This window comes from Silene latifolia, chromosome Y, assembly GCF_048544455.1.
Source record: "Silene latifolia isolate original U9 population chromosome Y, ASM4854445v1, whole genome shotgun sequence".
In the NCBI taxonomy this organism is placed as follows: domain Eukaryota; kingdom Viridiplantae; phylum Streptophyta; class Magnoliopsida; order Caryophyllales; family Caryophyllaceae; genus Silene; species Silene latifolia.
In genome coordinates, this window is record NC_133538.1 from 275,247,502 (window position 1) to 275,262,761 (window position 15,260).

Below are 15,260 nucleotides of genomic sequence, written 5' to 3' on the forward strand. Positions count from 1 at the left end.
GGAAATGCAAACTGAAAGAGAAAGAGAGTGAATACGGAAAGCTCACAAGATTGCACGAATAAGGGACCTCCCCAAACCAACCAGCAACATGGGAGGTCACAAATGGCTTGACCGGTGCGGCTAAGTTGTTAACGAGAATGCAAGAGTACCTGCAAATTCGAAAATAGCAACCGCACAAAAGGACTGCTAAAGCAAAGAAGGCTAAATTGTTCACAATCTATAGCCGAATAGGCTAATTATTATGGCACACAACAAAACTAAATAAAGTGTTCAAAAATAAGTAAAAAGTTCTAAAATTCCGGGCTGCCTTTCGGTAGCGCTAGTTTCAGATAGCTCCCAGCTCGACCTTCTTCCCAGATCATCCAACACCACAAATCATTGGCCTACTACTAGGCATCTGACTGGACGCGGTAGCTTCAGCAATCGTCAAGCGGACATCCGGCCTCCACAGCTTGGCAATGTAAGAACAGCAGCTTCCCACAGCATCCGGGTCCCAATCTATCACCTCATCACATAGCTTCTTTCTAGACGGCATGGCATTATCGGAATCTCCTCCAGGATCATCTATCCGGGCAGTTCCAGACTTCAAACTAGGAGCACCCATCTCACCTCCCGGGTCTTTGAACTTGTCGCGACCTGTAGAAAGAGAAACAACCAAATGTTCCTCCAATTTGCTCCCAGAATGGGGCGGAGGTGTCATAACAACAGCAATAATATGTGACTCAGAAGGACTATCAGACGGTATATCAAAGGACTCTTCATGAGGGACATCATCACATGGCGTGATGTGCATGGGTTCCCTAGGGTCATCAGACTTAGTAAAAACCAAGTCCTCCCCTCCGACCTGAAAGGTAAGTGTCCCAACCCCGACATCGATAATTGCGCCAGCAGTGCACAAAAATGGTCTTCCCAAAATAACGGGAATGTTACGGTCTTCGGATATATTTAAGACAATAAAATCTACGGGAATAAGAAATTCCCGATCCTAATAGGTACATCATGTACAGCTCCTTTGACCCGTACATAAGAATAGTCAGCTAGCCGAAACGATCGTTCTAGCGAGTAAACTTAGTCAAACCCAATTTCAAGGCAAGAGATAAAGGTAAAACGCTAATACTAGCTCCTAGGTCACATAAAGCATTATCAATTGAATGGGTCCCTATTGAACATGGTATAGAAAAACGACCTGGGTCAGACATTTTGGGCGGGGTCCCATTTCGAAAAAGTGCGCTGCACTCTTCAGTTATAGCAACATTCATTACCGTCTTAACATCACTAATATCCCTCTTAGACCAATTAATTTGGCCAATAAATTCAGAATAAAAGGGTACCTGGGCAATCATCGCTTTGTAGTGATCAGCGACATTGAGATCTCGGATACGGTCCAGGAATGCACGGCGTGGTAGCAATCGTTGTGGATAAGGAACTTGAACAGAATAGGAGTTGACCGAATGTTCCTTTGTATCGTCACTCGGAATAGGCGTTGGTGACGATTTAACAGTTTCCGCAGCTTCTGGGGTCGATTGAGCATGTCTATTAGTCGATCGAACTGTTTCCCCTTCGTCTTCAGTCGATCGAGCATCAGCAGTAGCTCGATCGAAGGCCTTTAGCTGTTGTTTACTCGATCGAAGATAATCAGGTGGTTGATCGAGTGAATCTTCACAACAATCATTCGATCGAACAGGTGAAGCAGGTCGATCGAATGAAAAATCCTCCATATGACTCGATCGAGTAGATTACTCGATCGAATTTTAGGCTCGGGTCAGCATGTGAATCCACAGTATTGTAAGCATCGTGAACAGTACCAGTGACACTCGAGTTATCAACAATAGCAGCAATGGGTGACTCGGGCACTTCATGAGACGGAATGATGTTGGTGTTGATGGCATACACCGTCTCACATTGCTCTTGCTTGGTAATTAATTGATCATACAGAGCCCGTAGGTTCTTCATACGGCTATCAAATTCCGCACTAGAATTATGACACTGTAGTGCAAGTGCCAATATTATTGACTTCAGATCTTCCACCTCATCATTCCTAGCGGTGAAGGGGTTGGTTGCGGTGGAAACAAATAACAAGGCCGTTGATAGCCTTGTTGCGCAAAGAATTTGTGGTCGAGAACGACATCATAGTAATTACCACAACCCCAAGAATCTTTCCTCTCCCAATTGGCAGATTTTTTGTTTGAGCTTCAAACCGAGCAATAAGTCGGGAAACGGACGTCATCTTGGCAAAGAATCGAAGGTACTCAAGCCTTCCCTTCGATAATCTTTCTCTAAAAACTGACTAATAGACCTGTAGACCTATCAAAACAGAACTGAAGAAAAAGATTAGAACGGCCTCAAGGTACTTAGTCTTCCCTTGAGGCGAAAAACAGACAAAATTAAAACAGATAAAAGCGTCGCCTCTCCGACAACGGCGCCAAAATTTGGTACGGTCGTTATGTACCAAAAATAAAATACCTAAGTACTACTAACAGAAGTCAGTGGTAAGTAGGGTCGATCTCCACAAGGAGGCTAAGTTGCTATCTATCTGTTTAACTTGGTATGTCGGAGTGTCACAAAAATGGAGTTTAAATTGTTTTACTAAAACTATTAGGAGATTAAAAGAGAGGAAATAAGAAGGAAATTAAGTTCTAAACAATAAGGGAGAAGACTAGGGTGTCAGGTCGTCAAAGTAAGCCAGATAAAGATAGCTAAGGTCACAGATAGGTCAATATACCGGTCTAAGGGGCTACGAAAATCTCCTTTCGGTCTCAATTCGCCCTAAAACACTATTAGCTTGACTTTCGCCCTCACTAAAGTATCCTATTGTTCACTACAGGTCTCACCCCTTCCAACCTTTCGGTCCAGGTCAAGGTTTACCGGATTAACTAGTTAAATTGCATCGACTCAATCAACTAATTAAAGTTATATGTAGTGATTGCAACATAAACATGATAATATGACGGATCTGCGATCTAATTAATCTAAATCTTCGTTTCATGACTCCCCTAACCCTAGCAAGAGGATTAGCTACGCATATTGATGAAACAAATAACAAGAATAAACAAGCAATTAATTAAAAGAGGCATAATAGAGAAGGAGTAACAAGAATTGAATTGCATAAATTAAATACGAGAGTAAGAGAGATTAGGAACAAACTAATTATGAATAAGAATAAGGGAAGAGAAATTACAATTGATCTGAAAAATAGAGAAATGAAGAACAAAGCAGTCGTCCCTTCCCTCTACTGACTCCAGGGAATCAATCATCCCCTCTTAGGTCTAAAACTACTCTTATTTAAATCAAGTAGTATCCTTATTATTAGCTAAATATAAGATAAACATAAGATAAAATCTAATTATACTCGAAAATATCCTTCCTCGCTGTAGCTAGTACTCGATCGAACATAAATCTACTCGATCGAGTACTTTCTAGCGCACGTTTCCTGCTATGCGCACTGAACTTCAAACGGCTGCCATTTCTTCGTTACTTGGGAAAACAGGGATATTTCGGTGGCATTAGAAAGCTAAGAGGACAAACTTTCATCTCCAATTGGAATAACCTGAATATACATTGTAGAACTCGAGATATGGCTCTTCAAATTAGGTACTAGCAATTTGAAGTTCTTCCTTTGCTCGCCTAGCTATCTTTCTTCTTTGCGCATCTCAAAATAGCTACATTCCCGCTCCAAATTAACTCTTCCTCCAAATACATGCTAAACGGACGGTAAAGGGCTTGATTTCACTACTTTCTGGTTCATTCCTGCGAATAAGACAAAACAAACCAAAATAGCATATTCGGGGCATTTCGTAGCATAAAACTACGATAATAGCATAGAAATACGTGCATAAAAAGGCCTAAAAGGACTATATAAAATACACGTATCACCGACCTCGTCTTCCTGCATAAAACACTCCAGGTACTTTTGAAATATTTTGAAAATGTTTTGCTTTCGAAATCGTTTTGAGTTTTCCAACGCATAGTTATACAAACGGTCGATCAAACATAGTGATTCCTAAGCATTTTGTAGTCCGATAATCATCGGGTGTTTGTTGGGGATTCAATTGATACCGAGTATCTACATAGCCCCCACTTTGACTGAGGCTTGGACAGGGCAAAAGTCAAAGTGCAGCCCCCAGGTCAATCAAAGATTATAACCTGGAGACCGGAGCGACGTCGAGGCATCTCGAAGGATTCGGGCCAAGGACTTGCCGTCAGGAAGGGCGAAGTCGAGGCGACTCGGGGATTCGAGTCAAGGACCTGCTGTCGGAAATAGTTTAGAGTCTGTCGACTCCCAGTGCGGGTCGTTTAAAGTCTTTTAGACTACATATAAAGGCTCGCCGGCCATAGGAAGGAGTCATACCTGAGGCATCTTCAGGATATGTCCTTGAATTGTTCCTTGTTCACTCGTAAAGGCTCGCCAGCTATCGAGGGTGAGAGTAATAGACTGCGGGAAATAGCCGGATTTTATCGGGCTTATTTTAAGAGGTTGATGTGTAGAGAATTGTTTGTCGTTGAAGGTCGAATAATCGACTGCGGGAAATAGCCAGATTTTATCCAGCTTATTTCAAGAGGTTGATGTGTAGAGACTTGTTTGTCGTTGAAGGTCGACAACCGCGGAAAATAGCCGGATTTTATCGGGCTTATTTCAAGAGCTTGTTGTGTAGAGACTTGTTTGTTGTTAAATGTCAAATAATCAACTGCGGGTAATAGCCGGAATTTATCGGTCTTATTTCAAGAGGTTGTTGTGTAGAGACTTGTTTGTCGTTGAACGTCGAATAATTGACTGCGGGAAATAGCCGGATTTTATCGGGCTTATTTCAAAAGGTTGTTGTGTAGAGACTTGTTTTTCGTTGAAGGTCGAATAATCGAATGCGGGAAATAGCCGGATTTTATCGGGCTTATTTCAAGAGGTTGATGTGTAGAGACTTGTTTGTCGTTGAATGTCGAATAATCGACTGCGGGAAATAGCCAGATTTTATCGGCCTTATTTCAAGAGGTTGCTGTGTAGAGACTTTTTTGTCGTTGAATGTCGAATAATCGACTGCGGGAAATAGCCGGATTTTATCAAGCTTATTTCAAGAGGTTGTAGTGTAGAGACTTGTTTGTCGTTGAACGTCGAATAATGGACTGCGGGAAATAGTCGGATTTTATCGGGCTTATTTCAAGAGGTTGTTGTGTAGAGACTTGTTTGTCGTTGAAGGTCGGATAATCGACTGCGGGAAATAGCCGGATTTTATCGGACTTATTTTAAGAGGTTGCTGTGTTGTTAGTGGGCTCCGTGGGGAGGTCTCCGATATCCTGCTGGGGAACTTCGATGTTTATATTGGATGTTTGCGGTGTTGGAAAGAGATAGGCTTTTGTAGTTTGAGCCTGGCTCTTGTGGATGGCAGCCTCTATTATCGTCATTCGTAATTTTGAATTTCGAAGAGAAGTAACGGTTTTTATTGCCGTTTGTTTTTTTGAAACTATGTGGTGGTAGCGAATTTGAATTTTCGTCGTTCGTGACTTGGAAAATTTTGTTGTGTTAGTAGCGATTTTTACTTTCACCATTTGCAATTTTTGTTTGAAGATAACGGTTTTTAATTCCGTCGTCCTGCGATTTTGTGAGAAATAGCGAGTTTTAAACTTCACCGTTTGTTGTTTTTTTTGTTCGAAGAGAAGTAATGGTTTTTATTGCTGTCGTCCTGCGATTTTGTGAGAAATAGCGAGTGTGAACTTCGCCATTTGCAACTTTGTTCAGAAGATAACGGTTTTCATTTCCTTTTATCCTGCGATTTGAACTTGTGAGAAATACTGAATTCGAATTACACTATTTGGGTTTTTGTTTAAAAAGGACGGTTTTTAATTCCGTCGTTTGAAATTTGTGAACATAATGGGTTTGTGTCTCGCTATTTGGTTCTTTGTCAAGAAAATGAAGGTTTTTAATTCCGTCGTTTGAATTTTGTGAATATAACGAATTTGAATTTCGCTATTTTGTTTTTTGTGAAGAAAATGACGGTTTTTAATTCCGTCATTGAATTGTGAAAAATAACGAATTTGAATTTCGCTATGTTGTTTTTTGTTTGAGAATGACGGTTTTTAATTCCGTCATTGAAATTTGTGAAATAGCGGGAATTTGTGTGAAAATGGGCCAAAACCCAAAATTTCACTGAGATTGTTTGGATCACCTCAAAGAGGCGCAAGCCTTTGTGCGATGTAAGGAGCCTCTTCTTATTTCTCTAAAAGACGCGAGGAGCAGCAGCTCCTCATTTCACTTCGTCTTCTTCACAAAAACACACAAAATCGCCATTTTTCGCCATTGTTGATCCCGTTTTTTTCTTGCATTTGTGCTTCAACCACTATGTCATCTAAAGGTATGTAAATCCTCATGATTCCATTTGATTTTCTTTACCTTTTTGTTGATTAAATTATGGTGAAACACTAACCCTTTTGAAATCGATTTCGGCGTTTTTGTTTTGCCCATTTTCGAGTGGAATTGATGCTTTTATTAGGTTAGAAAACTGTTTAAGAGTATAGGGGTGCTTTTATTTTGCATTTTGGTCAAGGTTCCCACTCCCTAGGTGCGAAAAACGTGAATGAGACAAAAGACCATCTCATTTTGCAATGTCGTGCTTCGTTGCTCGAGTTGTGTGCCCCACTAGGTTGCATTGTAGTCGGGGAAGACCGTCTTTGCTGCGTTAAACCTTCGTTTGGTGTTGGAGGCAAAATTTTTGGATTTTGCCTTTACCAGATGGTCTTATGCAGACGAAATAAGCGTCTGTTTGGGCTCAAACTGAGCCATTTTGCTTTGAAATAGACCTTAACGGTAGTTTAGGTCATTTTGGGGGCATGACGTAGTCACGTTGCTTTGTTGTGGTCGAAATTTAAAATTGTGACCTGTTTGTGCTCAATTTGGCGTAAAATTGCCCTTTTGAGCTGTATAAAATGCCCAGTTATGTCGGGAATTTTTGTTGCTTATTTTTTGCAGAACTTGTGTAGGTTCGAGGGTGGTGGGTTGTTTTTGTAGTTCTTTTTTTTTTTTTTTTTTGCTTTGACTCGTCTTTTGCTTGAAAAGAAGGGCAAGTCATTTTTTTGTGAGTTTTTGTGTTGGATAGGATTGGGCGGGTATGCCCTTGCTGTTGTTTGTTTTTGCTTTGTATTTGCAGGTGATTTTGTTTTTTTGGGATTTTGTCCGTTTTGTGTCGTCGTAATGCCGAAATTTCGGCTGACGTTGTTTTTGTTTCGATTTCAGGCGAGTGTTCTGGGGTTGCTAAGCCCGCTAGGTCCGAGGCTGAAGCCTTGGAGGAGGAGGAAGATCCTGAAGGAGGAGGGATGACTGTCGTTCTGTCTTTGTCCAGTTGTGCTTTTTCCTAGCGGCCTTTGTCCAGCATCTGATCACGTGTTGATCATTGGCTGTTGTCTGCAGAGATTTGGACGTCTGATGATTGGGGTTCAATACGAGACCATCGCGCTACGTTGCTGCTTTCAATCTTCGCTGAATTCTGATGATTGGGGGACAACATCGGGGTGGCACCCTATGTCGTGGCTCTTACTCATCGTTAAAGTCCGATGATAGGGGGTTAACGTCGGGGCGTGCACTGTGTCACAATTCCCGATTGTCAGGTCGTCTGAAGTCTTCCATAAACCTATTCCTTTGTTGTTTCAGAGTAGGAAATAGGGTTATCGTCATGGTAACCACCTCTGCTTCCGCTATTACCCCTTTTTTTCATGTTGTTCCGTTTCTTTTCTGGTTAGAAGGATGGGGGAGTGCTTAGTTCGGTAGGTGGCGGATAGCCCCGAGTTCATTGTTTTAGGCTAGTGTCTTGTACCGGATCCTGTTTGTTTGGTCAGTCGTTTGTATCAAATGTGTGTTGATGTATTTCGCGTGAGGGAGTTTGTATATATGTGTTTTTGGTTTGTAGTTTGTTTGTGTTTGGCTTTTTTTGTGTTATGTTTCGGAGAAGCGTGGTCAACGGCTGATTCCTCATTTGCATTGACATTTGCTCCTGCATCGTTAGTGTAGAAAATAGGCAACAGGTAGCGCATACACATACACACAGGCATGCAAAAATATATGTTGAAAACAAAAATAACCACGATGATTCGAAGTTAAAATTGAAATTGTTTGTTGAAAATGAATTTTGAAAATTACATAACAAGGTATGACGTTTGGATTTTTCAAATGGAACTGTTTTGAAATTTCAAGAAATTAATTTGTGTTTGAATTAAATCGCATCGAATTTTACCAAAATTGATTTGCAACTCAAAAACTAAAACTCAAACCACCATGGATGAATTTTAAAAAGAGATTTGTAAGTGCGTTGATTTTGATTTTTGCGAGATCAAGACTCGGATTTGCAAAAGCGTTTTGAGAAAAATTGATGTTATGTATCAATATTGCGAAAATGCAAAAAAAATTTCGAAATTTTCTACTGGCATGGAAATGATCCGTCGCGGATCGGGCCGACTAGCCCTTCCTCCCTAAAAAAAACAAGAGAAAAACCCGTATGTTTAAAGCTGCGTCATGGAAACTGTGTCGGATTTCGTGAAACGTGAATTCATGGAAATGTGAGTGTGAGAAACACAAAAATTTTGGGGCAAGCCTGAAGAGGCGCGAGCCTTAAGGCGAGAAAAACTATGCGTCAGAAAGAAGCACAAGTTGACAAGGACAAGCCAAGGTGCGGATCCTTAGAATCAACTCAAAGAGGCGCGAGCCCCTGGGCGATGCAAGGGAGCTCCCCTTTTTTCGGAAAAAAGGTGTTGATTGTTTTGTATAAATAGGGACGTTTGTGCTTCATTGTTTCATCATCCGAAACACGAAAAACATCTCTAAGAAAACCTTCTCTTCTTCTTCCACAAAATAATTCATGGATACTTTCGAAAATAGGTTGCTTCATTGGTGTCGGGATTTATCGCCTCCCGAGAAGTATCAACTCATTGTAATGGGAGTTGGTCAATTGTTGGAGCTCCGTCAAGTTAAGGTGCAATTCGCGTTCCTTGAAGCATGCACTCGTTTTTGGGGTTCGAAACATCATGTTTTCGTTTTCCCGAAAGGTGAAATTTGCCCTCTTGCCGAAAAGTGGGTGCTATTGGAGGGTGGCCGGGTTGTACTCCGCTGCTTCCTCCAACTCGGTTGTGTTATAAGGAGAAGTTTCGTTCTATGTTAGGCTTGTCGACATGCCAAGTGAACTTCCTCCTTGCTCCTCATGGTGTTGACATGTTGCCTAGTGCATGCTTACCTCGGAGGTGGCTAGGAGAAGGGCTCTTACCTTTTTCCTAGTACATGCTTACCTCCTTGTTGAAGCTTTGAAGAAGGAGCGGTTAAGATGGTATGGTAGCATGACCCTTGTGCATGTTGTTAAGAAAATGGAGCACAGGTGGGATCCATCGTGGTTGGTGCTTGGTGAGATCGTTCAAGGTTTGGACAAGAAGGGTTCTTGTGGAGAAGCCCCTTCGTTTGGATCTCCAAGGATCTTCCAAGTATGGCTCATGGAGAGGCTATGGTATGTTGAGTCTCCGGTTGATGCTTCTTATTACTCCTTCCGTCATCTTAACATGAGGAAGAAGTTGTATTCAGATAGCTTTGCATCCACGGACGCGTATTGGACCTCAAAATTGATGGAGGAGGGCGGTCCTTATATCTGTTGCGTGGTGTCTTGGTGGCACTTGAGGTCCCTTTCGGGGTTGCCTGCTCCGGCCACTTGTTCTTGCTCTTTGATGGTTGTGGGCTTGAAGGTTGCTTCCTTCATTTATCCGAAAAGGGTTATGAGGCAAATGGGCCGTCAACAAAAGGTGCTCGCTCAAGATACTCTCGTCCAAGAGAGCGTATTTGAAAATCTGAGCTTGTGGAGGCTTTCGAGAGGTGGTGGGCTACTCGGCCGACTTGGAAGGTACCAAACCCCGCTTCAACGACATGGGTGACTTCCGCTTACGTCAAGTGGTCAAGAGCTTCAACCTTAAAAAAAAGGTCAAAGTTGCGCAAAGATGAAGTCGTCGATTTGAAGTATAGGGAGGTTGGCAAGGCAAACCACGCCTTTTTTGACGACTTTGGCGATGATTCGAGCGTGGATGTGGTCAGGCCACCGAAGAGGAGGAGCTTGGGTCCCAAAGAGGCGGTTAGCCGTATATGGGCTCAGCTCGGGCCGACTATGGGGTCTTGTAAGAGACCGGATGTTGTTGTCGTTGTGGATCTGTTGAGGATCCATTCTGAAGAGGAAGCCCATGCTAGGCAGCCTAGCAATAAGAGCAAGGGGAAGATGTACCTCGAAGGCAAAGGCAGAGGTAGAATGGAAGAGTGAAGACCTCCATTACTGATACGTGCATATTCTATACACTTTATCTGCGGTTTTGGCACGTATTTCCATGCATAATTGTTAGCTTAAGGCTACTATTTCTCCCGAAACGGTTTACTTTGCATTTTCTATGATTTATTGTAGGAACGAGTGGAAGTAAGCTAAATCAAGCCTAATTCGTCCTCTGGGGGCAAGTTTAAGGAAGCCAAGAAGAAGGAGAGTCTTATTCACTCACCTTGGGGTGCGTGCAAAGGAGTGAAGAGTTGATTGGGAGGAAAAAGAGAGCCACTGCACAACATATTCAGTCGATCGACAAAGTACATTGATCGATCGACCACCAAACGCATCGACGCATCGTTTACGCATTAACGATCGATCGACCATCTTTGGCCGGTCGATCGACACGATTTCAGTGATATCTTTTTCTCCGTGTTAGGCTTTTAAAAGCCCAACTTGTAATTAACTTTCGGTATCTTTTTATCAATAGAACGCAACAACTTTTAGGTTAGGCTTTTCATTACGGAAAAACTTAGTTTTTAGATCTAGCTTGAAGACGGAAACCGGGATTGAATGCTTTGTTCTTGAATTTAATTAGTAAGCTTTTTATGCAATTCTTCCTTTTCCTTATTTTCCTTGTTAATTTGATTCTTATCTTCATCAATTTAATTTCAGCAATCGAGTTCTTTCCTCTTGGTTTAGTTTGATTTAATTATGTCAAATTTGTTCTTTACCATTAATTTTGCAATTAGTGTAGTTATGATTATGCGTAGGTAATTCCTTTGATTGGGAATAAGGTGAGCCATGGTATTAAATTAGGATTGTTGTGTAGCATGAGTTCTTCCGTATTGGTCTTGCTATCTTTTGATAAATTTCTTTACTAGATTGAAAGATTGGTAATTTGAATTATCGCTAGATTTGGAATTTCTCTTGAGCGAAAGCGTTGATAAATTCTAGGGAATTAATAGACCGTGAGGTTATTTGAGCTTTGATCGAAAGGCTAGCTTATTTTCCCTGAGACCGTATTGTAAGACTTTTGCTACCTTACTGACCTGATATTTGCCATGGTGAACCGAAGTTCCCGATCCCTTTTTTTATCTTGTTGAGAATTTTCATTTTAGCAATTAGCCAGTTAATCAACCAAATTCAAAACCCCCAATTAATTGTTACTTTTATAGACTGAAAAATAGCAAACAAAATCAACCTTGTCTCTCTGTGGTTCGACCCTTACTATCACTAGCTATAGTTTTAGTTTGGAATTATAAATTTAATTTTGGTACTAAACGACGGTATCAAATTTTGGCGCCGTTGCCAGGGAGACGGTGTAATTTTGTTTACCTTATTTTAGTTTATTTTTCTTGTCTCAAGGAACCTTGATTCCTTGAGGCCGTTGCTTACCTTTGCTTCTAGTTTTGCTTTTGCACAGTTAGAAGACAAGTTTTTGAGAGGAAGACTTGAGTACTCTCACTTTGGAAATTATGGCTACAATATATGATAATTTTCAGCCAAAGGAGCACCACCTTCCAAAGGGGCGCCAGTTACCTACCCCTACTACCGGTAATTTTGAGTTTCGTTCCTCTTATATTGATTTAGTGGAGCGAAATCGTTGGGTCTGCGGATGAAGACCCCTTGAAGCATATGGAAACTTTCACTGGACTATTATTGTTCCATACCTATCCATTTGGGGTAACTCAAGATGAAGTGAAGGGATTTATGTTCTTGTAATCCTTGAAGGATTCGGCGCGAGATTGGTACCGCTACCTCGATAGGGTAGCAGCTGGAGTCACGGATTGGTCATCTTTAGCATTAGCCTTCTACAAGAAGTACTTCCCGCTTTCAAAGACAGATGCCTTGAAGGGTAAAATCACGAGTTTTCAGCAAGGAACCGACGAAGATTTTTGTGAAGCATGGGGACGTTTCAAAAGTTTGGTCCGAGCTGTCCCTCATCATGGTTTCCAGCAATGGTATCTTTGCAACCTATTTTACAATGCTTTATATGATGATTACAAAGTCATCTTGGATGCAGCTGCTAATGGCAGGTTTCAAAACAATACCGGTCAAAGTAAAGGTTGGAACACTATCGAGGAGATGGCAGTCCATAAAGCTGAGTTTGGAAGTTCACGTGGAAAGTCACGAAAGCAAAGTGAAGAAATGACTGCTGTTGTGACACTTATGACTTCCATTTCTACCCGTCTCGAGAAGTTCGAGATTTCTGAAGCTTCCAAGGAGAAAGTCGAAATTCCTGTTCAAAACTCAGATGAGATCGAGAAGTTGAGAGAGATGGTCCAACTCCTTTTGGTTCAAGTGGCGAATATGGAAGCAGTCGGGATTGAGTCCTCACGGAATTTTGTGAAACAATTGGAGAATTTGGAGGCTAAGCAAGCTGCTAATTCTTCAAGCAAATGTGAAGGGCCGGTTGAGACGATCAATGCCATCAATCTCAGAAGTGGCCTTTCTTATGGAAGTCCCGACAAGCCAAAGGAAGACTCGGGAAATGATGAAGAAGCTCGTTTAAATTCTGGTGCAAAAACGAGTCTGAATGCCAGTACTTCTGGTCGATCGACCAACATTCCGATCGATCGATGAAGTGTCGATAAAATAGTTTACGGTCGAAACTATTCACACCAAAGACACACCCGATCGATCGACCAACATCCTCGTTGATCGACCGAGACACTGACGAAGTCAATTCAGACAGAACTGTTCACGCCAACTTACTTGGTCGATTGACCACTCATACAGTCGATCGATTGGAACTCGAGCAGGATGCAAAATCCGTCAACTAGTCCGCATGATTCTTCACTCATTGATGATTTGACGGGGTTTTAAACCCTCGAAGCCGAAGGTTCCGATCCTACGGCCGGTGTTGCGATCCGTATCCGGAGCATCTAAAGGCTACTAATTTGGAGCGTAAGTTTGGTAAGTTTTCGGAGATGGTCCGAATCTCGAGGTAACGGTTCCTTTTGCGATTTAATTACCAGGTACCCTCTTACGCTAAATTTATGAAAGATATTTTGAATCGTAAGAGAAATTTTCGTGATGATGGTAATGTTGCGTTTGTGGAGGAATGTAATGCTCTTTCACAAGTTAATGTGCCACCTAAATTAAAGGACCCGGGTAGTTTTTCAATTCCTTGCACTATAGGTAACCACGTAATTGGAAAGGCCCTTTGTGACTTAGGGGCCAGTGTTAGTGTCATGCCGTATTCTGTTTGCGAAAGGTTAAACATTGGTAGACTCAAGGTAACCGATATAACCGTTCAAATAGCAAATAGATCGACTCAGAGACCTATAGGTGTTTTAGAGGATGTACCCGTTCGAGTGGGTAAGTTTTTTATTCCTGTCGATTTCGTTGTTTTGGACATTGCAGAGGACAGTCAGATACCTATTATTTTAGGCAGACCGTTCTTACATACATTTGAAATTTGTGATAGATGTCAAACGCGGAACCATCACCTTAGAGGTAGGGGATGACACTATTGAGTTCAGTCTTGCTCACAAGGCAACTGAACCTGCCGATGAGGATACATGTTATTCCATTGATATTGTTGACAGGGTTGTTACTTGTAATTGGAGGGAATCCTTAGCCAAGGATCCCTTAGCTGATCTAACCCATTTAGATGAGTGTGCGGTAAGTATCTGATGGAGAATCTTTGAGGAGCCGGATGCTTTGGTTGCCTCAATGGAGAGCTACGAGCTCAATGAAGAAGAAGATGAGATGCTTTTGAGCCTGGCCAATGATAACTTGGTGAACACTTGCTACACCATTGAAGGCGATTCTGTCTATCTTTGTAGAGGTAAAGGTGCGGAGCGTAAGCCACTTCCTCCTAATCTTAAGTATGTTTTTCTAGATGATACGGAGCAAAGACCCACTATTGTTAGCTCTAAGCTTAACGATGACCGGTATGCGCTTTGATGTGTGTACTTAAGAAAAACAGGAAGGCTTTGGGTTATTCTTTGGATGACATTAAGGGCATAAGCCCTGATGTTTGTATGCATAGGATAGAGCTGGAAGAAGGCCACAAGCCTTACAGACATGGTCAACGCAAGTTGAACCCGAAGATGCAGGAAGTTGTTATGGCTGAGGTGATGAAACTACTTGATGCAGGTATTATTTATACAGTTGGCAACTCCAAGTGGGTTAGCTTGATTCGGGTAGTCCCGAAGAAAGGAGGGACTACCGTGGTTAAAAATGATAAAAATGAATTAATACCAACTCGAGTAGTGACAGGGTGGCGGATGTGCATAGATTATAGATAGTTGAATGCCGCCACCAAGAAAGACCATTTCCCCCTCCCTTTTGTTGATCAAATGACTGAAAGACTTGCTTCTAACAAATTTTTCTGTTTTCTAGACGGATATTCAGGGTTCTTTCAGATCCCTATTCATCCAGACGATTAGAGTAAGACTACTTTTACCTGTCCACAGGGTGTTTTTGCATATCGTAGAATGCCTTTCGGACTGTGTAACTCCCCTGCTACCTTTCAGAGGTGCATGATGGGGATTTTTTCTGATTATATAGAAAATATTATGGAAGTATTCATGGATGATTTCTCAGTTTATGGTAGTGACTTTGATCGTTGTTTAGCTAACCTTGATAAAGTCATGCAGCGTTGTATAGATGTTAATCTTGTTTTAAACTGGGAAAAGTGTCAGTTTATGGTTGTAGATACCCGTATCCGTCGATATTGGTATTTATAGAGAACCCGACAAACACCCGATGATGATAGGACACATGTATTTATTTAGTTGTCATTGTCATTATTTGGGCTCATTTTACGGTGTAGAATGGGCGTCGTCGATGAAGTATTTTATTAATTTAAATGATATTTAAATTAATGTTTTTTTTAAAGTGAGTTCATTTTATTAATTTAAATGATATTGAAATTATGGCTTTTTTTAGGTGAATTCAATTTATTTTATTTTATTTTGAATTTATTTTCCCAAGTTTATTTTATTGAAAATAAAATAAATATTTGATTTGAAAAATCATTTTATGAGTATA

At 41.3% G+C, this 15,260-nt stretch overlaps 1 non-coding gene across 1 annotated transcript; it reads right to left on the reverse strand.

Moving 5' to 3' along the window:
- Positions 1–12,102: 12,102 nt before the first annotated feature.
- LOC141636016 (small nucleolar RNA R71) lies at positions 12,103–12,211 on the reverse strand. Its single transcript, XR_012540661.1, has one exon. It is a non-coding gene; the product is annotated as a small nucleolar RNA R71 (small nucleolar RNA).
- Between the last annotated feature and the right edge of the window lie 3,049 nt (positions 12,212–15,260).